Source organism: Melospiza melodia, unplaced genomic scaffold, assembly GCF_035770615.1.
Source record: "Melospiza melodia melodia isolate bMelMel2 unplaced genomic scaffold, bMelMel2.pri scaffold_51, whole genome shotgun sequence".
In the NCBI taxonomy this organism is placed as follows: domain Eukaryota; kingdom Metazoa; phylum Chordata; class Aves; order Passeriformes; family Passerellidae; genus Melospiza; species Melospiza melodia.
Genome location: NW_026948797.1, coordinates 4,119,839 through 4,144,626, shown reverse-complemented (window position 1 = coordinate 4,144,626; position 24,788 = coordinate 4,119,839). Strand labels below are relative to the sequence as shown.

Genomic DNA, 24,788 nt, shown 5'->3' with positions numbered 1-24,788 from the left:
TTACCCCTGTGCTGCAATCAACATTTAAGACAGGAATTGCTCCTTGCTGTCTCTTCATGGCAGTTGTACCTGTTCTCCTCTGCTAGCAGAGAGGATTTATTTAGCTCTGTCCTGCTCAGCAGTGGCAGGAAAGTGACCACATGCCTCAGTAGCACAGCTAGCATCTTCCCGTGCTCATGGAAGAGACAGGTTGATCAGGAGAATTGTTCCCAGTGGGGTTGTTAAGTTGAGCATCTAGTATGTAGGGAAGCAAATGAAATCTGAGAGTAGTTCTGGGATGTCTGACTTCTGTTTTTATCTCTCTTACTGATTTTCTGAATCCTTCAAATGTGGCCCTGTTCATCTATTCAGGTGCATCTGAGCTACTTTTCCAATTGTCATGCCTGGTTGTAGAGACACTTCTCCAGAGTGATGAGTTTCCTTATTCTAAGACACACACGTCCCATATGAGGAGGCATTTAAACTTGGCAGTAGTGTCTCTCTTTCTCCACAAAGCAATGTGACCTGTGTTCCTTGGCAGCCATCTGAAGACAGATCAGATGCATCTCATCCTTGGTTTTCCTGAGTTAGCAGTGGTGAGAATGTCACTGGCAGATTGTCTCCAGTAATGATTGTCATGAGGTCCACGTTGTTCTTCAGACCCTCATGACTTTCCAGCTTGAAATCACATAATTAGGAAAGCTGCTCAAGATGTTTTGCTCACAATTAACTGAAAGCATTGTCTGTGGCTGCAGCTCTCTCCATAGAGAGCAGCAGGCACAACTTTGCCAGGCATTGTCCTGGGGAAGGCTGTGAGAAGATCAGAGAAACGAATGAGAAACAATTCTTATCTTCACTTGCTGCACCTGTTGTTGTGAACATGTGGAATGTGTTATGGAGATTTGTTTACCAAAGGGTGATTTCTTAATTGGCCACTTGTTATGGTGTTTTGGATTCAATTGTCCAATCTGGTCTGTCTGTATCAGACAGTCTGTAAGGCCAAGGAGTTTCTGTATAGTATAGTATAGTATAGTATAGTATGGTATAGTATAGTATAGTATAGTATAGTATAGTATAGTATAGTATAGTATAGTATAGTATAGTATAGTATAGTATAGTATAGTATAGTATAATAAAGTGATTGATCAGCCTTCTGGAATCAATGCTAATTATTTCCACTATGGGGATGCCATGCTATGATAATTATCACCACCAGGTACTCATTTGGTTTTATTTTCCAGGGTGAAATCTCCTTCTGATGGACACCTCCTACACTGTGCAAAAGCCCAGGTCACATCACCTACAGCTGTGGAAGAAATGGAGCTGCTCCAGAAGCTTTACAATCTCCTGGAAGCCAAGGGGTTTCAGGAAAGGATGGAAGGAGTGGAACTCCTCCATGCCCTGTGCAAAACCAGCCCCCAGCTCATCTCCACTAACATTGCCCAAGTATGTGGGGTATCTTCACTGCTCCTTTCCTTTAGCTCCTTTCCTAAGCCTGTAGCAGCAAAGTTAATTCAGTGTGTCTTGGCACTCTGTGCTGGCTGTTTGGGACATGCTGGTCCCTCTTACCCAGACAAATGTAATTCATGTCCAGGCTTCAGGACAAGTTATTTCAGTCCAGCTGTTTTATGTCTGGCAGGTGCCTATTGATGCTGTTCATCAGATGATGGCAGAATTTTCTGCTGGTGTAACTGCTGCTCTCTCCTACTCTCAGTTGGGTGAAGTTAAGGGAATCCAGTCCCTGAAAGCATGGTAATTGTTCTCTAGACCAAAAATGGGTTTGCATGGGGAAGAGAACTATCAGGCTGGGTTGGTTAAAACCCAGTTGTTTTTTTTTAGAATACTTCTATATACTCCATCTTGTCTTACACAGGCACAGATCTGGCTACTCATTTCCATCCTTGTTCCTATTTCTCTTTGTAAAGACGGTGCTCACCCTTCTTAGGAGATCTTTCTTTCTTTTTGCAAAAGGAGGAAAACAGCTAAGGACTCATTTTTGCCTTCTCCTCCCAGTAGCTGCTTTTTCCCTTTTTCCAGGGAAAGGTGCCTGATAATGTGGCTGTCAAGGGACTGAACCTGCTCTAATGAGCACTGAACAGTACATTACATTTCAGATATCTACCTATTACTTAGAGAAATGATCTGCATCCTGGAAGAGTTGATCAGAGCCCTGCACTTTTCCAGACACTGGCTCTGAGACAAATAAAAGAAAACTTAGATCTCCTCTAGCCATAGTTTTAGCAAAATCATAACTGCCCTCAGTACTTGAGGCAACTGTATAGAAAACCAGGCATTGTAAACATCTGCTTGCATTCAAAGCAAAGGTACTCTTTAGCATTAATAAATGGAGTTGATTTGATGATAATAGATGGAGAGAAATAACATAGGAACTATTTTGTCCCCAGCCAAACCTCCAGAAAACAGAAGAAAATCTTTCAACTAGCATGAGGTTGTGCCACCATTCCAGTGAGTGGCCCACAGGAAAACAGTGAAATTGTGCAAGCAAGGGCTGACCTGACAGAAAGGATCACTCTCATCTTTGACATTGCTGACTGCTACATCCACTCTTCAAACACGGACATTTGAATCCAGCTTTCACATTGCTTGTTCTCTTCACAGCTTTTTGATTATTTTGTCCTGAGAATATCTGACAGCCACAAGAAAGTGAAGCAGAGGGCGCTGGACGTGCTGGCTGAAATCACAGGAGCCCTGGAAGATGCCTTGAACCCGGTGATCATTGGTTTAGTGGAAGGAACACCAAAGAACCTGAATTCAAAGGATCCCAGGGTTCATGGGGCAGCTGTGAAAGCACTGGAAGAATCCATTGCTCATTTGGGTAAGGCTGAGCCCTGGCAGGGACTCTCCTCAACTTCGTCTCTGTCTCTCCTGCACAAGTGAGCGCTGAGTGCCTTGACAGCTGCTTTTGTCTGTGGAACACTGCAGCTGACACCCACCAGAGGCTGTGCAGGTGCAGTCCTTATGCACCATCCCCAACAGGCTGGAATGGGATCAGCATTTCCCAACAGTCTCACGAGCCCTTGGCTCTGTGCTGCTTGTCTGAAGAGCAAGTCCTGGGCTGCAGCTCTGCTACAGTTCAGGGGCAAAGGGGGTTTGGAGTTTGCTTGGGCCCCGTCTGACTTCCCAAATGAACAGCCTTGCTGTTGGCATGAAGGGACACTCACCCATCAGAGCTTCTGCAGAGCAGCCACCTGCAAGGCTCTACATTAGCTCTGCATTAGCTGCCTATTTTCCACTTTTCTTCTTTGTCTTCTATTTTCAGAGGGGAACTTATGATACAACAAGCTAATTTCTTTAGTACAAACAGGCAAAAACCCAGCTGTCAATGATGCCATTTTCCACATGTTGTTTTGCATGGAGCAAGATGGCCACAGCAATTAACTACATAGGCAAGGGCTGCTCTAAATTCCTTTGCCACACAGATTTATGTCAGCTCTGAGAATACTGCACTGGGGAAATATGCCTGAAAAAAGGAGTGTTGAAGAGGCAGGTCTTCAAGAGGAGTTTCCACTTTCTCCTCCCCAGCTGCTCTGTGAGCTCAGGAACTGCCTGACTCAGTGCCTTTCTGTGTCCTAAGTATGGGGCTCTTCCTTTTAGCTCTGGAATGCAGAACCTTTTCACTGCTTCCATGTGACTGAACTCTTGAGGTCCCTGATGTGAAATGTTTTAACACAGCTCCTGCTACAGCAGAAATGTTTGGATTTACAAATGTGAAAGGAGAGCTTTGCTTTTGGAATTTAAAACCCTGCCAAGTAGGCTGGAAGGAAGAAAACTATTCAAAAATCAGCAGAAATGTACATGATTTTATAAAATGTGGTTGGCCCTGCCCTTTCCCTCCCCACTGTCCTTTCTCCTATGACCTAAGAAAAGTGAGCAGAAATGTGTGTTTTCCTTGTAGATAAAGTGTCCCTGCTGAAAGAGTTCAGCTACCAATGGAATCACCTGAGTGGCCAAGCCCTGCTGGATGTCACCGAGCGTATCACAGGTATGGCCTCCCCTTCTGAGCCAAGAGCTCTTCCCAGGGAGCATTTACAGGGAATGCCTGTGAGCAGACAGCAGAGCAGCTCCTCCAAATCAGGAGGTGCTGAGCTTGTCCCTGCTGCCCTATAGCCAAGGCAGGTGGGTTTGGCAGGTTTTCCCTGGCTGCTGCAGAGCTGGGCAGCATCTGAGATGGGGGCAGCGCTCGGCCTGGGGCTGAGCTCTCACTGGGGCATCTCAGAACCACCTCCAGCAAAGGGAGGGGCTAAAATACCCCAGCTGGCTCCTCTCTGGGAAGCTCAGGGACATCTGTGACCTTGAGGGGAAATGGTGGCAAATGCTGTCTCAGGGCATCAGTTTGTTTTGTCCTCACAGAATTCTTGCTTTTCTCTTGGAAAGTTTTGAGGCTGAACCGTGCAGAGCCTGGGGGTCACAGCTTAGGCCAGAACTCAACAGAGGTATCAGAGGCATGGGTTTAGTGCAAGGCAGCCTCTGGGGCACAGGGACAGAAGCAGAGTGCTGAGCTCCCTGCCTGTGCTGTCAGAGGGGCCTTGGACTGAGCCTTTCAGGGTGTGCAAACAGTGTCTGCCTGTGTCAGCGCTGTCCACAATGCTACAAATGCAGCTGATAATTGATTCCTCAGAGGAGCTTGCTATGCCAGCAAGAGCCAAGAAATGGAAAAATGATAATCTCAATATATAGTAGAGAAGACGATTGATAGCCTTGCTTTTACTGGGGCTAAATCCACTTCTAACTATGCCAATGTCTTTGAATGCAAGGTTTAATACACTTTGTGTCTTCATTAGGAATCTCAAAAGGGCATGTTCAGAGATTGGGAATGTCAAAGGCCCTTAAAGAGCATTTGAATAAAGTAGATCTCCAGGAACAGGGAATTTAGTTTAACAGTTCTTTTGATCTCTTTTTCAAATAAAGGAATTAACCATACATTAGGACTACTTTAGAAAGTGCAGATGTTCTCTCTAAGGTTTAATAGGAACAGGCAGCTGTTCCTCATGTTCAGTAGTCACCGATGCCTTTAATTATACTTAAACTCAAATGAATTCCCATTTTAAAATGGGTACCATAACCCTTTCCTGCTTAGCAGAATTGGTTTTGGGTACTTGCAAGAGCTCTTTCAATGTTGATGAGTGCTGGTGTATTAACAACATAGAGAAAATGAAGTCTCTTCCACCACAGAATATTAAATGGCTGCTAGACAACATTTTGTCTGATCAGAAAATAAGAATGGTCTCCAAAGCATTTCAGGTTTTGATCTCTCAGCCAAATCTGCCATGCAAGAAGCCTGTTGGTAGTAAGTATTTGTCTGTGTTTCATACAGTTCACTTCAGAAACTGGGCTGAGATTTCAGAGACAATATGAGAAAACACTCATGTTTCGATTACATTTCAGTCCCCCATGTAGCATTTTTCTTTCTCTATGCCCCTATTTCAGTGGACATTATAAGAAAAAATGCCATTAACTTTGAGAGGCGAAATGGCATTAAAATGTGGAGATGCTCAAATGCCACAGCAATGGGGTCTGGGTAATTCTCTAAGACACCCTGAGGTTTGAAACAGCTCTTTGTTGGAAGCCCCAAAAGCATTCTGCCAAAGACACCAGCTGGTCACTGATGTTTCTCATCCAGCTGTCAGGCAGCAGCCATCTCTGGTGGGCTGGAGTTTTGAGGTGTGTTCTAATCCTGCCCTTTGCTGTGTGCCGCTGAGCACAGGGAAGAGCCAGATTAGACATTTGGCACTTGACATCAAAGTTACAAAAATGGAATCATCCCTTTTATTAGGAATCTCTCCATTTCCTCTCTACGGTGCATTTCCAAGTCTTCAGTGTGGGTTTAGACAACTTCCTAATGGAAATCAAAGGCAATTGGACATTTCATTTATTGTTCATACAGAAAGAGACTGTGAAATAATTTATTAAAGGTAAGAAGTGTGCAACAGGGACAAGGCTCTGGTTGGAGCAATTAGTCCTGAGGGGTTGGTGGTTCTGTTTCCAAGATGATCAGCTGCTTTGCCTGTTTCTGGATCAAGGGGCTGTGGGTGCTATTTTGCTGATCTTGGCCACAGAGGCTGGCAAGAAGCAAAAGCAGAGGTAGATCCTTGTTTGCAGTGAGGCTGGTGGGTAAGGAGCTGTGTCTCTGTCCCGGCAGTGCTTGTGCAGTGGGTTCATGCCAGGAGCCCTGAAGTCGTCCAGCGTGATGCCCTGCCTGTGCTCTGGGCCTTCCTGGGGAACAAGGCGCTGCCTGTGCGGAGCGCCAACGTCCGCACCGTGGCCACCAAGCTCGCCTCTGCCCTCTACAAGTTGATGGGCACCCAGCTGAAGGAATGTGCTGCCAGCAAGCCTCCACATGTGCGGGAAAACCTCTCCAAAATGTTTGGCTGGTGAAGGCGAGATGTTCTCCAGAAGGCTGAGGAAGCACTGAGTTGGACACCTCTGGATTTGCCTTTTGAGCTGTGCCAAAAATGATGAAATCATAAGCAACAGTGTGCATCTGTCCCCAATCTCTCCATTGCCCTTCCTAGTCATGGCATGGGGGGCCTGAAGCAGCTCAAGATTGAGAACAAGGTGAAGGCAATCATGGCTCAGCCTCACACAGAGGTGAGGGGGCAGCTGGACCAATCTCTGCTGGGAGGAAGGGTCTTGTGGCAGCCCAGAGAGGCTGTGCACATTGCCAGGGAACAGCTGTGCCCTGCATGTGCCCCTGCAATGAGCTGTGCTGCTGCCAGTGCCCCTGGAGCTGTGGGGCTGCTGAGCTGTGGGGCAGGCAGAGGAGCAGGAGGGTGCATGTGCAGCTGAGCCATTCCTGGGGAGCACAGGGCTCTGGGCTCCCTGCTGTCCCAGGGCAGCCCAGAGGCCAGGCTGTGCCTGTGCTAGCCCTGGGCGAGTGGCTCAGGGTTGTGCCCTGGCCTGCCTCAAGTGTCTGCCAGCAGGAGCATGTTTCCCTGTGCAGCTGTTTAGACATTTCCAGAAAAAAATATGTCCCATTAAATAGGGAGCTTTAGCTGCTTTACGTTTGCATGGAGGCCTCTGTTTAACTTTGTGTCTCCACTTTGCAGATCTGACTGGTTACAGTCTTACCGAGAAGTTTTCTCAGGACTTTTTTGATGTTCCCTCACCCACAAAGTCCTTGCCTCCCGTCCAGAAAAGCTCTCTGTCCTCCAAGGTCAGGAAGAAGCTGCCGCCTGTATGAAGAGTGTTTGAAGAATACGATTGATGCGTTAGGCTTCATAGTTACAGCTATACATATGTTCTGATCTTTAGAGGTAGTTTTGAATTAATGTGTTTTGATTCTGTCTTTAAGTTTTGATGACATATTTATAATTTTATGTATTTTATTTTGATGATGAAAAAAAAGTAAATAAATAAATAAAATTAAAATAAACCAAGAGGAGAATGTGAGACCAGGACCTGCTAGCCTAGAGATTATGGGAGTGCAGCTCACTCGATGTGCCAGTGTCTCACCACATCCTTTCCTCATTGGGCCTCTTCTCTTCCTCTTTGGCCATGTTTTCTTTGTGTCATTTGTGCTGCTCTTTGTTACTTGGCATTACAATGGGGTCACCTGTTGACCTGTTTGGGGGACAATGGATCCAAAAGATCCTGTCTAGTCAAAGGTTTTCTACCTAGGTGTGTTCTGTACTCACCAAAGGCCTGAGCAAAGAAACCAAGAGAGGTGTGCCCAAATCCCAAATCTTTGCTCCTTTGCAATCTCCCACAGATCTGGTTCACAGGTGTCTTCAATCACAATTCCATAGGTAAGAAGAGGTCATGTATTTCACTGGGAAATGATGCACTGCTTTGGCAAAGTCACCTGTATGTATATTTACTGGGGACAGAAGTCCAGCTGTGTTGTTTGCACCTTGTCTGCAGAAGGATAAGTGCACTGGGAGGCCAATAACAAGTGACAAGGTCTCCTCAGATCTGCACTGCAGCCTGGGTGCCATTCAGCCCAGAGTTAGGGGATCATTTGTTCCCATGGACAGTGCTTGCCAGTGGAATGAATTCCTGCACAGCTGGAAGAAGCAATTCTGGATTCAGCTCCAGCTCTTGGTGGGCTGCATGATCATTGACAATGCTGCCCTTCCAGAAATTATTCTGCAGTTTCCTTTCATAGTCATTTGAAGCTTTTAAACTTCACATTTCAATTTCCTTTGCCTTAGGGAAAAACACTTCTGGGCCAGTGCAGACTGTAACCTTTTGACAGCAAAGTCCTCATGGTTGCCAGCTTCTGATGTTACACTGTGGAGAGCATTATTAATAATTGGTTAGCTGAGAAAGGCCACACTGATATAATGCCACTGGTTAAACTGAAGGAGAAAAGTCAGCAGTCAGCAAGCTAAAAGGAAGAGTCAGCAGCGACCTTGCTGCAACATGAGGATAGGGAGTTGAGATTAGTCCTGAATACATCCTAAGAATACGTAGAAAGTATCAAAAGTAGAACCATAGGAATGTAGAAGTAGGCGTAGGTGCTGATATGCAAGCTGACCAATCCTGAGCTCAACTTTTGCAATATGTATGAAGCTCATTATTAACTGTATTTAACCCGCCGTACTGATCAATAAAATTGAGCCTGTGATGATCAAAATGATGTCCTGGTTCCCTTCCGTCGACAAATGGTGGAGAATGCGGGCATAACCGAATCTCTGCCCTTTTTCTCGGATTAAAAGAAAAAGGGATTACGCCACGGTCGGGAAGTTGGGTTTGGGTCCCAGCAGCCGGGACGGTGCCGGAATTTGAAGCACCCTTAAGGTTCACAACTGTGACTTAAGCCAATACGTGTCCGCCGGAGCCTGGAGAGCTGCAACAGCGCGCGCTGATTAATAGGTATGGATAGGCAAGCGGCATATGATTTATTTACCGCCTATTTAGAGCGGCGTGGGATAAAAGGGATAGATTTAAAAAAGGAGTTACCAGGGTTATTAGCTTATGGCCATGCTAAGGGTATCTTTTCTAATCCTCATACAGTTCATGAGTTATCAGAGTGGAGAAAGTTTGGGGAAATATTGTGGGATACAGTACTAGACGATGATAAGTCAGCAAAGAAATTCGGGAAGTTATGGCGGGTGGTGTATAACACGTTACTTCAGCAGGTCTCTGAGAGAAAGGCAGCAGAAAGGGCAACAGAAGCTCATAAGAGGAATATAGGGTATGGTCGTGAAGATGATCCCCTGGCACCCTCTGTAACTAAAGTACTTATGCCTAAGAGTCCCCAGCAAAGTGGTGTGGAGGATTTCTCTATAGGCGCAGTGGAACCGTCTGCACCTTTCCTGTCAGAGGGGGAGGGCGAATCGGATGGTGGAGGTAGGAGCAAGCCAGCTTTGCCTCCGCCACCAGCTTCAGGCGGGTCGGATGATGGGAGTAGGGGCAAGCCAGCTTCGCCTCCGCCGCCAGCCTTGCCTCCGCCGCTACCCCTCCGTGAGCCGGCTCAGGTTACAGCCTCGGTGGGGGGGTCACCTCCCCCGCCCGAGGCGGCTCCATCGGGGGGGCGGATTGCCCCCCGCAGGCCTGCTCCGCTTGAGTCGGCTCCGGTTTCACTGTCAGCTCCAGCGCGGCTTCCCCCGCGCGAGCCAGCCTCTGCTTCACTGCCCCCCCCGCGCGAAACCTCGGTGTCTGCACCGAAGCGCCAGCAGCATAGCACCCTTAAAGGGCCAGATCCTATCCCAGGGGCACACCGTGATCCATGGGGGGAGATGGCTAAACAGAGGAGGGAAGCTTGGGCTGCTTTGGCGAAAGAAGTAATGCAAATGGGGGATGGTGAGGTGGTGGAAATAGCTTCTAGTCTTGCATGTCCGGTCACATACACACCACAATATGATGCGCAGGGGAACCTTACGCATAATATAGCAGAATATACTCCCTTAGATTGGAAGCTGTTAACTCAGCTACGTTCTACGGTTAGTCAGTTTGGAGTAAAAAGTGAACCTGTTAAGCAAATGTTAGATTATCTTTTTAATATACAGGTTTTATGTCCTAATGATTTAAGAGGAATAGTTCGGTTGATATTTACTCAGCATCAGCAGTTATTATTTAATGCCCATTGGCACGCGTTGGTAAATGAATCGGTTGCTGTACAACGAGCCCAGGGAGACCCATTACATGGGGTGACAGTAGAGGAGCTGATGGGCTTAGGGGCATATTTACGAACAGAGGCACAGATGATATTGGGAGCTGATAAACTTAGAGAGTCTATGAGGTTGGTGCGTGCTGCAATAGATATGGTTAAAGAGCCAGGAGGGTTACCGGCTTATATGGGTATTAAGCAAGGAAGGGAAGAATCATTTGGAAATTTTATCGATAGAACAGCTACTGCTATAGATCGGGCTGGTGTTGCAGGGTGCTATTGAAGCAGGTGTGCTTTGCAAAATAGCAATCCAGCAACCCAAAGAGTGTTAGCTACTTTAGGGGCAAATTTGACTATTGAGGAAGCATTAGAGTGAATGGCATTAATGCCAACAGCTTCACAGGCATTTATAGCAGAAGCCTTAAAGGAATTAGGATTAGGGTTGCAAAAGCATAGTCTACTCAAAATCAAGTGTTAGCTGCTCTTGCTCCTCTCCAAAGCGGCTCACTGGCAGTCACGTAAAGAGGCTCGAGACCATTCATCAAGTGTTACCGATGCGGCAATGAGGGACAGACACAAGTTACTGCCATGACATCGCTGCTACCTCCTGTCTGCAACCCGCAACAACACAGAACTTCGGCTTGGACTTATCAGCAGCAGTAGAGGTCACACTAATGACGAACCAGCCTGAGAGGATACCCACTGGAATAAAGGGCCCTCTTATATTAAATGGACAAACATGTGGAGCATTATTGCTGGGACGTTCCTCTATAACTATGTTGGGATTATTTGTTTTGCCTGGTGTTATCGATGCGGACTTTACCGGGGAAATACAAATTATGGCTTACACCCTTTATCCTCCGATTAAAATTACAAAAGGACAACGCATTGCACAATTGGTACCACTGTCACAAATGACATCGGGAATACAATCATTTACTGGTCAAGCACGGGATGAAAAAGGTTTTGGCTCTACTGGTGTTACACTTTTAACTGTGGATTTACAAAATAGACCAAAACAAAAGATTGAAATTACCTATGGGCATCAAAGCATAACCCTTTATGGATTATTGGATACAGGAGCAGATACTAGCATCATTTCTCCAGAAGCATGGCCACAACATTGGCCTCTATTTCCTTCATCAAACATGTTCACAGGAGTAGGAGGATTTACATTGGCAAGCAGGTCGCCGTCTTTGTCTGTGTGCATTGAGAATCAACAAATATCTGCTGTGTTTTCAATTGTTCAACTGCCTCCTACAGTTTCCTGCTTAATTGGAAGGGACATTTTAACACAATTGGGAGTGGTGTTAACTAATCAGCACCCTTTGGGGTAATTGCCATTGCTTGGACTTTCCCCATTCCACTCACCTGGAAAACGGATACACCGGTGATGGTTAAGCAATGGCCATTAAAAGGGGAGAGTCTTATGCATGCCCATGAATTGGTACAGGAACAATATACAAAGGGACACCTGCGACTGTCCACAAGCCCTTGGAATACACCTATTTTTGTAATCAAAAAGAAATCAGGGAAATATCGTTTGATACATGATTTGAGGGCTGTAAATGACCAAATGGAACCAATGGAGGCCTTACAGCCTGGTCTTCCAAATCCAGCTATGATTCCAGAACACTGGCCACTTTTAATTATTGACCTAAAGGATTGTTTTTTCACTATTGGCCTGCATCCTGATGACATGAAGAGATTTGCTTTTACTTTACCAGCAATAAACCGTGGGGAACCAGATAAAAGATTTGAATGGACATCTCTTCCGCAGGGCATGCGCAACTCTCCCACTTTATGTCAGCTTTATGTTGATGCAGCATTACAGCCACTACGTCGTAAATGGCCAGCAACTATAATATATCATTACATGGACGATATTTTGTTTGCACAGCAACAGCCATTCTCCTCTTTACAGATTAACACCATTAAAAATACTCTTGCTGCATATTCACTTGTTATTGCTGCAGAGAAAATTCAGACTACAAAGCCCTGGAAATATTTGGGATGGACTTTGACGGATCAAATAGTGATACCACAAAAATTGGAATTACAATTGGACATTAAAACTCTACATGATGCACAGAAGTTGCTGGGAGACTTACAGTGGCTGAAGCCTATTGTGGGAATACCAAATCACTTATTAGAAGCCCTACGACCTTTGTTAAAAGGTGTGGACCCTACTACTCCTGTACACCTGACAAAGGAGCATCATCTTGCCTTGCAGCAAATTAGTAACTGTGTACAGCAAGGGTATGTGTCTCGTCGACAACTCGACCACCCCATTGACCTTACAATTTGGAATAGCCCTTGCCACTTGCTTGGTGCTCTCTCTCAGTTGCAAAAGAAAACGGGGGAGATACGGGTGTTGGAATGGTTATCACCACCACTACAGCATAAGAAAACAATATCTTCAAAAATTGAACAATTGGCTGCATTAATCAAAAAGGGGCGTCTCAGAATTCTTGAAGTGGATGGTAGAGAACCTGCTACTATTAGATTACCTATGGAAAAAGAAACCTTGGACTGGTACTTGATAAATTCAAAGAATTTACAAGAAGCATTATTGATGTCACCTGCTAAAGTAGAGACTAGTAAATTAGTGCCTAGAGTTTTGCAATGGATGACAGAATGGAACTGGATTACTCGACCTTTAAGAGAAGAAAACCCCATAGAAGGAGCTATTACAGTTTTTACAGATGCAGGAAAGAAATCAAGGCGTGCTGCTGTTACCTGGCAAGAAAAAGGACAATGGAAGCATCAACTCCTCACAGCAGACCCTGCAGATAGCTTACAAACTTTGGAATTGTTAGCAGTAGTATGGGCGGTGTCCAACTTACAGGAGCCTTTAAATGTGGTCACAGACTCTATGTATGTTGCAGGAGTAGTCAAACGAATAGAGGAAGCAGCAATTAAGGAAGTGAATAATAAACGATTGTATGAGTTACTGATACAGTTAAGGAAAGCTTTACGGGAAAGAGCAAACGGTACCCTTAAGCAGTATATTGAAAAACATCAAGATTTGACAGATCCACAAGCATGTTTGGCTAAGGTTTTGTATGTGATTAATCATTTATGCATTTTTGGGGAAGACGATACCCCCCCTGCAATGAAACATCATCCGAGGTCAGGTCAGGAAAATACTAAGGAAACAGAGGTCTGGGTTAAGTATAAGAACCCAAGTACAGGATTATGGGAAAAACCTGCAAAAGTATTATATTGGGGTCGGGGTATCTTTGTGTTTCCTCACCTACAGGGCCTTTGTGGGTGCCTGCTAATTGGACTAAACCTGTTTTTGATGCAGCCTCTGGTGGATCACCTTACGGAGGAGGACAAGGAGCGACTGGGGAAGAAACTGCTTCTAGTCCTACAACCACTACTGTTACAATTGAAGGGGTACTCGGAAGCGGTGGACAGAGCACTGACACGTCACTACCGGACGGTCCAGGAGTTGATTGGTTTCATTGACTCATTATCAACTTTTCACTTAACAGATCCAGCGAAACTACATTGCCTTGACTGTCACAATCCACATTGTGCTGCCTGGATAGCTCTACGTTGTGGGGGTTGTAAAAGAACTTTTTGGATAGAACAATCATTATTACGGGATTTGTGGTGTCATACTTGTGAACACGAGCATACGTGGGGAAAAAGCTGGCAAGATGAATTAAGGAGACAAACGGGGCAAAACGCATATATAGCTTTAAATCTTTATGAGTCTCCTGAACAGAAGGTTCTTGCTTATTATCGATGGGAAATACAATGTATTGTAAATAGAATTAAGGTTCAAAGTAAATCACGTATAGTTTCTATAAGGTGTAGGAAATTAGTGCCTTTAACACAGCATTCAGTTGTAGGACCCTTCCAAGGGGATCCTGATAGAGCATTAGATTGCTGCATTGATAAGTTGCAAAAATTAAGTTTGAAAGTGGCAGGACCAGTGAAATTAGGAGCAGCAAGATTGAAGACAGATAAGAAAAAGAAGGCAAAAAAGGGAACGGTCTCATTTGAATAGGGGTATCAGTGATTGCTAATTAATTTTCTATGATTAGAACAATTTTACAGTTGTGGGACCCTCGGGAGGATATAGTTGTTGAGGAGGATAACGAACAAGAACTACGATTACGAAATAAGATACACCTTGTGTTAAAGAAAGACCTTGAGCTGTTAGCCTCATATAGTAAAAAGGCTGAAGAGGCTTTGCGATCACCACCATTGAATTGGTTGCTTTGGGTTGAAGATACACAATTTTATACTGGTCCTTACTTACATTCGCTTCCTTGTTATGTTTGCAAAAAGGATAAAGATAAATGCTATGCATGGGTAGCTTTGCATTGTGCAGATTGTAATCAGATTTATTGGTATTCACAGAAGTCATTGGGATATTTATGGTGTACATCTTGTTTTGGAAAGTGGATTCAAAATCATATCTGGGTTAGAGCTCTTGAACAAAGTACTGGCCTGCCAGGACGGACCGGATTACAGCTCTTTGAGAGTGCAGAACAAGTGGTTATAGCATATCTTAGGTGGAAGTTACAGGAAAGCCTTAGAATATTTGAAATTACTAAAGCCTCACGCATCATAGCAGCTCGCTGCAAAGCTGATTTGCCTTCAAACTTACCTCGTGCTATACCTGTGAGCAAGGATGCTGATTTAGAATTAGATCAGTATATCCAAGAATTGACTCAGCCTTACAATAGACAATCTAGCAAACCAGGGAAAAGACAGCGAAGAAAGGAAAAACAACGTAAGCAGAGGGAAGAAAAGGAGAAGCAAAGCAAGCAGAAATAAAAATGAGGTTTGTTTTTGTAATACTGCTCAATGCTGTAGCAAGTGAAGCAGTAGGAGTAACACACTTTAGTCAACCAAGGGAAAATTTATGGGTAACGCTTGCTAATCAAACTAACCAATCATCACTTTGTCTTAGCCTCGGAGGAGTCACTAACCCATTTCGAAAATGCCTGGTGGGACTTCCGGTGTGGTCTCCTGGAGAATTTTGTAGTTTGATAAACAATCAAACCTTATGTATGTCTAACATGTCAAACATCACATTGCCAGTGCAACAGGGGTATACTGCAGGTCAGAGTGATGGCTATCGTCAATGCTTACTAATCCAATCACTTAACACCTCTTTGCATTCTCCTCCTGAAGAATTGGATCTTTTTGGAAGTACAAATGCCAGCATATCTAACACTACAGCTGGTGGATGGTTTAGCTTCAAACTTTCGGATGCTCAGAATTTAAACCAGCCTAAAGAAACATGGGCCACCCTAGATTCATCCCTGAATGTGAGTGAATTCTCTCCACAGCATTACAGTCAATGTAACGGCACAAATATCACAGCACCAATGAAATTACCCACAGGAATATTTTTGATTTGTGGAGACAGGGCATGGAATGGTATACCAGCTAAACCACAGGGTGGACCCTGTTTTTTGGGAAAATTGTCACTGTTTCATCCTAATGTGTCCTTGCTAATGCAGCTGAGTCAAAATTCAAACAGGAGAAAACGTAGCATACATGACTTAGACTGCAGCAAGATAGGAGATCCACGGTTTTGGGGCACATTCAAACAGGTGGTGGTTTCAACTATCTTACCAGGAGGATCTGCCAATAAAGCTATGAATTTAGCAAAACAACTAGGATGCTGGGCAAAGAATGAGCTGAACAAGACATCACAAATTCTAGACATGCTAACTGCAGATGTGCAAAGTGTTAACCATGCTGTTTTGCAAAATAGAGCTGCTGTAGATTTTTTGCTCTTAGCACAAGGGCATGGATGTGAAGAGTTCGAGGGAATGTGTTGCATGAATCTGTCTGATCATTCAGTGTCCATTCACACTAAGATAAAAGAGTTACAACAGGGACTTCACAAACTTAAAGAAGAAGACGGTTTAGGAATTGACGAATGGCTTAAAGGCTTAAGACTCGGACCGTGGCTGAGGAACCTTGGGATCTATGCTATAGGATTGCTGGGTGTAATTTTACTGTTTTTGCTTATTTTGCCTTGTATCTTTAACTGTATCCAAAACATGGTCAGCCGTACAATAGCAAAAACATGGCAAACTAATCTCCTTGCACAAGAAGAAAACGGGGGAAATGTGGAGAGCATTATTAATAATTGGTTAGCTGAGAAAGGCCACACTGATATAATGCCACTGGTTAAACTGAAGGAGAAAAGTCAGCAGTCAGCAAGCTAAAAGGAAGAGTCAGCAGCGACCTTGCTGCAACATGAGGATAGGGAGTTGAGATTAGTCCTGAATACATCCTAAGAATATGTAGAAAGTATCAAAAGTAGAACCATAGGAATGTAGAAGTAGGCGTAGGTGCTGATATGCAAGCTGACCAATCCTGAGCTCAACTTTTGCAATATGTATGAAGCTCATTATTAACTGTATTTAACCCGCCGTACTGATCAATAAAATTGAGCCTGTGATGATCAAAATGATGTCCTGGTTCCCTTCCGTCGACATTACACAATGTCACCTGGCTGTATGTGTTTGCTTAGCTCTGGGTCTAGTCCCAGTCTAGTAAAACAGTTGGTAGCTCTATACCTTCCTTTCTCTTCCTCCCTCCTTTTCCTTATTTTTTCCCTTTCCCCCCAGTTTCTCCTCAACACATTTTGTTGTGGATATTCAATAATGGTACATTTGTTTTGATTATCACAGCAACCCCGTGTACCGTGTCGGTGTTTTTTGCACTCTGAGATCAACCCACAAACCATCACAAAACCAGTTCATAAAGACGGATCATGACACTTGTATACATACTATAGAAACCTTCTATCAAACCTTAAAAAATCTCTACAAATTCATTTCCAACATTACTGGGTCTGGCACCGCCCCAATCTGGTGTTTGCTGCCACCACCAGTGCCCAGATCTGGAAACTCCCTTGTTCTGGCAGAGCCAAGTTCAGCAATTTTCTGGTAAAGAAAGCCAAAATCTGGCAATTTCCGCTGCCAGCACTGGCAATTCCAAGATCTGGTGTTTGCTGCCACCGCCCGTACCCCAATCTGGACATTTCTCGCTTCCAACACAGCCCAAGTGCAGCAATTTTTTGGAAAAAGGAGACAAAAGGCAGCAATTTCCTGGTGCCAAGACTGTCACCACCCAGACCTGGTGTTTGATAGCACCGCCCATGCCCAGATCTGGACATTTCCCTGTGCCACCACAGCCCAAGTGCAGCAATTTGCTGGCACGGAAAGCCCAAACCCGGCAGCTTCCTGGTGCTGCCACCAGCAGCACTGTCTCTGTCTCTCTGGGAGCCCCTCAGGATCTCCGGCCAGTCCCGAGTCGGCAGACACCTGGGGGCAGCCCCGACATAGCCGACAATGGGGAGACGCTCTCTGTGCCTCGAGGGTACTGAGGGCACCTGGGCTGGGAGCCTTTGCAGCACAAGAGACACCAGAGACATCGGTAGGAGATAAAGGGCCGACTCTTAGCAGGGGTTAATCCAAGGTTTTATTCTAGGAGTCCCAAAGGAGCCCCTACACTTAAGGGGGCTTCTGCTGAGAGCCCCTGGAGATGTGCCAAGGTTACATTTAAAGGGAGGTGGAAACCAAAAGTAGATAACATTTTACTGACCAATAAGTTACCTTAAGGGATGGGTACTGGGGGATTGATATTTAGGACAGCATATGGGGCAAGGCTTGGGGCACTGACCCCTGGCCTCTGGCTGATCACTCAACATCCTGGACCGAAGCTTCTAGATAGAGGGGATGGTATGCTGTGCAACTGACAGAGAGCCAGGGTGGGGATTTGGGGATGATCTCAGCAAGGGAAAGGGGTTACACAGGTAAAGGAAGGGGTACACCATCTGGGATGAACCATTTGGGAAAAATACAGGGATTCAAAACCAAAACTATTGCAAAGTATTACAAAGTATAAAACCCCACTACAACACACCACCCAGGTCTGGTGTTTGCTGCGCAAGTGCCCAGATCCGGAAATCTCCCAGGGCCAGCACAGCCCAAGTGCAGCAATTTGCAAAGCCAAAATCCGGCAATCTCCTGGTGCCAATACAGGCACCCAGACCTGGTGTTTGCTGCCACTGCCAGTGCTCAGATCTGGATATTTCCCTGTTCTGGCAGAGCCAAGTCCAGCAATTTTCTGGTAAAGAAAGGCACAATCTGGCAATTCCCTGCTACCGTCATTGGCAATGCCAAGATCCAGTGTTTGGTGGCACCACCAGTGCCCAGATCCAGAATTTTTCAGATGCCTGCACAGCATAATTCCAGTTATATGCTGGCGCAGAAAGTTCACATTTGGCAATTTCTTGGTGCTGGCACATTCCCCACCCAGATCTGGTGTGCGCTGGCACTGCCAGTGTCCACATCTGGCAATTTCCCTCTTCTGGCACCGCCCATGTCCAGAATTTGCTGGCAAAGAAAGCTAAAACCTGGCAATTTCCCCTTGCCAGCACCGCCCAATCTGGAGTTTGCTGGCAGCAGGACCCCAGGAAGGAAGGAAAGAAAGAAGGAAGGCAAAGAAGAAGGCATCCAGATGCAGTCCTGCCTGGAGCCTGAAATGGGCTCTTTGCTGGCACTGCCAGTGCCCAGATCTGGAAATTTCCCTATTCTGGCACAGCCCAAGTGCAGCAATTTGCTGGCACAGAAATCCAAAACCCGTAGCAGCTTCCTGCTACTGGGTCTGGCACCACCCACATCTTGTGTTTCCCGTACCAAAACCCAGATTTGGAAATTTCTCAGTGCCAGCAGAGCCCAAATCTGGCAGATTTCTGTCGCTGGCGATGACATCACCCAGATCTGGTGTTTGCTGGCAGCGCCAGCGCTCAAATCTGAAAACTTCCTGGTGCTGGCACAGCCCAAGTCCAGTGATTTGCTGACACAGAAAGCCAAAATTTGGAAATTTGCAGGTTCTGGCTTCAGCACCATCCAGCTCTGGTGTTTGCTGGGACCGCCAGTGCCTAGATTTGGAAATTTCCCGGTGCCTTCACAGCCCAGGTCTAGCAAAATTTTTTTAGCTAGCTGGGGCAGAGAATTTCCTTGGACTGTGACTTTCCTTTTTCTTGGAACTGTTTAAACCTGCTCTGGACTGAAAACCCAGAAAAACACCGGCAGCAGCTCACACCTGTGGCCCACTGAGCTCTGGGATGCTGCATTCCAGCACCAGAGGGACTTAGAAGAGACCAAGTGAGCCAACTACAATGCACAAAAAGGACTTTCTGAATTTGCCATCTCTTCGGCAGTGTCAGAGGTTTTTGTTTAATATTACTCATTTTTCATGCTTGTGAATACTTTACTTGTTAAATAAACTGGGTTTTTTTCACTTTTCTCAAGGGAAGTCTTTTCCTGAACTAGTAGGGGGTGGGGACGCTTGAACTTGCTTTCTAGACGGACCCCTTTTGGAGATTTCCTCCCAAAATTTGCCCTAAGCCAGCACAAACAGTCACAATGAAAACTTCACCAGTGGCACAACTCCCCAGCCCACCAGGAAAAAGAAATGACATGTCAAGTTCTCCAAACATTTGTCCTGCTTTGCAGCAAAAGTCCTGCTGCACACATTGTGCAGTGTGGAAAGTCAAGAGAAGCTGCAGCTGGTGGCAATCTTGTGACAGAAGCTTGACCTTGTTCTCTATGAGAGATTCTTGAGAAGAGCAGACAGGAGAAGATTCCTGGAAACTTGAAATGGCTTTCTGGAAGTGAAATGAAAATGAAAGAAACAATCCAAGATGTTTTCCTCAATTTATTTCTATACTCCCCTTTTCCATGTTGCATCCCAGTAATTCAAGATGCACAGCACCTCTAAGATCGGTGACTTAGGGATTTTTAGACACTCTAAAATACCATGAGCCACACACAGTTTTCCTTCCCTGTTTTTACTGGAAGGCAACACTGGAGGTGCAAGTGCAGTGCTGGGCTCAGGTAGGAATCCTACCCCAAGGGAAGGTAGCCCGGCAGTGTCTGACCCTCAGCAAGGACAATGCACAGCAGCAAGCGAGGGGATCGCCGCGCCAGTGTGCAGGAGTCAGGGCTCTGCATCCGGGCTCAAGGCTGCAAAGTTCCCGTGTTTGGACAGACAAAGGGGCTGTCCCCGGGGCGCGCGGGGCTCGAACGTGGGGCTCGTGGGGCGAGCGGGGAACGGACACGGGGACGAACGGCCCCGGTGCTTCAGTTGCAGCGGCGGCAGCGGCGGCAGCGGCGGCAGCAGCGGCAGCAGCGGCAGCGGCAGCAGAAAACAGATAGTTTTGAATACTCTTTCTCTCTTTCTTTCTTTTTCTCTCCCTTTCCCGCGGTCGGGCACCCTTCTCTCGGGGTCCCTTGCCCGGCATCCCTCTCCTCTCCCCGCCTCCCTCCCCCCTGCAGGGCTGGGCCATGCCCCCGGCCCGCCCCCGGCCCCGGGCGGGGCTGCCCCGTGCCCGGCCCCGGCCATCCCGCCGCGGTCTCGCCTCCGCCCGGCTCTGGCCGTACTGGCGGTGGCGCTGCCGGGCGAGCATCAGTGCCGGGGGCCGGGGCGGCATTGCCGCCCTTTGCCTCCGCCTGGCCCGAGCCCGGCCCCGGACCCGAGGCAGGCTCCAGTCCCGGCCCTGGCCCCGACTCCTCCCGGGGCCCGCGGAGGACACACGCGGCGCGGCCGCTCCCGCCGCCTCCGCTGCGGCTTCCCCGGCCCGAGCTCCGCCGCTCGGCAGCGCGGCCGCCGGCCCCGGGCCTCCCGTTCCGCATTCCAAGGAGCGAACGCCGGGGCATGGCCGGCCCGGGGCGGGTGAGGGGCGCTCGGGGGCCCTGGCTGGCCCCGGGCCGAGCGCTGACAGCCGCGTCCCGCCCGCAGGGACGGCACAGGAGGCCCTGCAGGAGCGGCACCAGCTGGGCTCGCTGCTGGGGCGCGCTCCAGGCACAGACATGGAGCAGAGAGCCCCGAGAGTGCCCAAGCTGGCCTGCGTGGAGGAGGAGAAGGAAGAAGGCCCTGGAGCTGCTCCAGCGCAGGACACGGAAGAGGTGGTGCCGTTTCCTCCACCGCAGGAGGGTGAGTGGCAAAGCTGGGCTGCAAGGCTGGAGCCTGCAGCCAACCTGGCCCCAAGCCATGCCATGCCATGCCATGCCATGCCATGCCATGCCATGCCATGCCATGCCATGCCATGCCATGCCATGCCATCCCCTGGGGAAATGCTCAGGGACAGCACGGAAGAGGGGCCGGACAGACACCCCGCAGTGCCCTGCTCCATCCCCCTGGAGCATCCCAGGGCTCTCTCTGCCTTGGCAGTGCAGGGCTGGGCTGTGTTCTCCGGCCTCTCCCTCAGCCCCTCAGCTCTGGCTGCACTTGCTCTTTGCCAGATGCAGCCCTGGAGTGCACCCAAGAGCAAGAACACACCCCTGGCTGCTTCCGAACAACAGCGCAGGTACCTGCAGCCACCCCCACCTGGGCTGGGCCTGCTGTCCCTGCTCAGCCCAGCACCGTGTGTGCAGCGCGTTTTGCAACATCCCCAGCTTCTTGCCCTTCTGCTACAGCTCATTTGCGACTTCATCAGGAGCATTCGGCAGGAAGAGAGCAGCACCATGGGCGCTGGGCTCAGAGCACACTCCGAGCTCCTCAATCATGAGACCAGTGCCGCCCTGCTGGATTTGCTTCTGGAGAAGGGTGTTGCCAGGGCAGAACAAGTAAGCAGCCTGGGGCCAGGCTTCAATTCCCCCATGAGTCCCGTGGCTTCCCCAGCCACGCCTGCTGGTCCCTGGGAGCCTTTTTGGCCATGGCAGTGCGCTGGGAAGGGAAGCATTCTCTGGGGACCCTGGGGACATTGCTCCCTCTGGCAGCTTTCCAAGGCTCCCCATGCCCTCTCCAGGTGCCCGCCATGGTCAGGTACATTCACCGATGGCTCAAGGCCAACGATTCTGCTGAGCACAGACTGGACAAGGCCCTGCTGAAACTCACCAAAGCACACCTGGATGACGCAGTGGTGACGCTACTGCGTGTGGCCCCGTCCTGTGACAGGTATGGGGCCCACCTGCCCAGAGGGCTCAGGCCTCCCAGCCCATCACCCTGTACAGCCTGTCCCAGGTGTCTGACCAACAGAGAGTTCCAGGGCCCTCTGGCTGCTGCCGTTCCCAGCCCTGGCACGTCAGCCCCTGGAGCCTGCTGCCATGCTCCCTTGCTGCCCCTCAGGGCCCTGTCTCCACAGAGCTGGGCTGCCTGGGTGCTGCTGGCAAGGGCCAGTGGGCAGAGGCAGAGCTGGTGCTAAGCCCAGGCCCCTAGGGATGCCCAGGCCACAGTGCTGTGTCTGAGACACCCCTGAGCCAGAGCTCTAACCCTGCAGAGCTGCCATCACCATGTGGAAGAGCATCATGTGCTCGCCCAGGACTGCGGAGCCAGTGCAGCTGATCCTCCTGGATGTGCTGGGGAGCTGGCCAGAGCGCAGCACGTGCACCTCCGATGGGGACAAAACGGGTGTCTTTGGCCTGGCTGTGAGTTTCTGCAACTGACCTTTGCTGGCCCCAAGGCCTCCTCTCCAGCAGCTCTCCTTCCTCCTTCCCCCACTGCATCTCCCTGCCTCAGGCGCTGGCCTGAAACCCGGCCCAGGGGCAGCTTCAGGCCCACCAGGCCCTGTGCTCCCCCTGCTAAGGTCTCTCGGGGCCTCTCCCTGCCAAGCTCAGGCCCTGCCACATGGACACCTCGGCACTGAGCGCTGTCTCGGGGGGCTTTGTCCTTTGCAGGCAACCGTGGTGATGTGGAAGATCCTCCAGGAGCCCCCTGTCCCACGTGTTGTGACGCTGTATTTCCCCCACCTATTTGTTCATCTGCTCTTCCAAGTGTTCTTCAGCACAGAAGAGATGCCAGAGGAGGTGGATACCTTCTGGAAGGGATGCCAGGAAGAGCATGGCCTTGCCACCAGCCCCAACAGGTGCTCCATGCCAGTCCTCCTGTCCGTGCCACGTGGCCCGCAAAGGAGCCAGTGCTACCAGTGTGACCTGGGCCTTTGCTGTGCACACAGGTTTGCAGTGCAGACCCTGAAGTCCCTGCTCTGCCTTCTCCAGTGTGAGCATGTGGTGGTGTCAATGGAAGGCAAGCGTGGCTGGGACACGCTGCTCTGTGTTGATACCCACCACTTTGCTGTGGCTCTGCTGGCCAGGTGAGACCCCCCTTCTCCCCATTGCTCCTGGCATTTGTGCCCTGTGCCTGGGCTGTCCCACACGGTCCCCGTGGCGGTGGGCCAAAGGGACGAGGGACAGCCAAGCAGACTGGAAAAGGCTGGGAAAGAAGGGTGCCCAGGAGGGACCACATCTCAAAGGGCCCAGGTCCCCTGGCAGGGTGTTAGGGAAAGACAAGAACTGTATGATTCAGTGCTGGGAGAGGCTTCCCCCCCTGGCTCAGGGTCTTAGTGCCATTTTCTGCCTTCCAGGGAGATGTGCCATGCATCCAGGCCCTTGTGTAAAAGGATCTTAGACTGCCTCCTTGAGATGCTCAGCAGAAAGATGCCATACTGGGATTTCCTTGCTCTGGCATTCCTTGCGGAGGTGAGCCTGAAGGCCAGCGCTGCCTGGCTGAGCTGCCTCCCCGCTCTCTGCCCTCTCGTCGCCGCAGCCGCCTGGGACGGTGCCCGTGCCCTGCGCTGCTGCCTGGGCCCAGCCCTGTGCGGCTCTGGGCTCCTGCCGGCTGGCTCCGCCATCACTGCCCTGTGCCTTTCAGGGCCTCGAGTGCCTGGACTTGAGGGAATGCAGGGACAGCATCATGGATGTCTTGCCAAGGCACCTGCGGAGGGAGCGCGCAGACACTGGCAGCCAGCATCTCAGGGACCATTCCCCGCTGGTGAGAAGGGGGCAGTGGCTGAAGTCGTGCAGGCAGTGTGGGGCTGGGCAACGCAGTCGCTTGGCCTTGCCTGGGCTTTGGGCGCTGGGGCAGCTGCTCCCAGCTCTCCTGCCTCCCGCTTCAGCTGCCCAAGTGCTTCAGTGTCGTAGACATCTTTTTGTGAAAATCCTTTCTAAGGATTTTTTCCCTTCTGAGAAGCTGAGGCCTCAGAAACAAAATGTAAACGACGGTTATCTGCTGCTGTGGAATGCAACAGGTGGATCCGTGATTAGTCTCATGTGGATGTTTGGAATTAGTGACCACTCACAGCAGAGCTGGCTCTCGCTCTCTGTCCGAGCCACAGACTTTTGTTTTCATTCCTTTCTATTCTTAGCTTAGCTATCCTTCTGAGATGAACCTTTTCCTTCTATTCTTTTAGTATAGTTTTAATGTAATATATACATCATAAAATAATAAATCAAGCCTTCTGAAATATAAAAGTCAGATCTACATCTCTTCCCTTATCCTGAAAACCACTGTCACACTTCAGGAGAGGCCTTTGGCTCTGGGCCCTGCGGCAGCAGGGTGGCCTTTCACAAACTTGCCTTCTGCTCAGGCGGAAAGAAAGCGGAGCCTGACCGAAAGGCTCATGGACCTCCTGCTCAGGATGACCACCAGGATACTGGGCTATCTCTTCCTGGATGATGGTGCCGGGATACCCAGCCCCGTGGCCCTGGACCTGGCTAAGCTGTTCCTGCCACTCTTTGACAAAGTAAGGCTCTGTGCCCCCAGACACGGCCACTGGCTGCTGCCCAGACACTTGGTGCCCTGTGGAGATGCAGGTCTGCGCCAACGTGGGCCAGAATCAGCTGATGCTGAGCTCTTGCTGCCTTCCTGTTCTACAGGGTGATAGCCAAGTGCAGCAGCTCTCCATGATTCTCTTTCACACTTTGATGTCTGCTGTAGAAGAAGAAGGAAAAAAGCCCCTGATGAC

At 48.7% G+C, this 24,788-nt stretch overlaps 1 pseudogene; it reads left to right on the top strand.

Annotated features, from left to right (window-relative positions):
• The first annotated feature begins 17,388 nt into the window (after window positions 1-17,388).
• LOC134413776 (serine/threonine-protein kinase PAK 3-like) overlaps window positions 17,389-24,788 on the top strand; it is a 28,057-nt pseudogene continuing 20,657 nt past the window's right edge.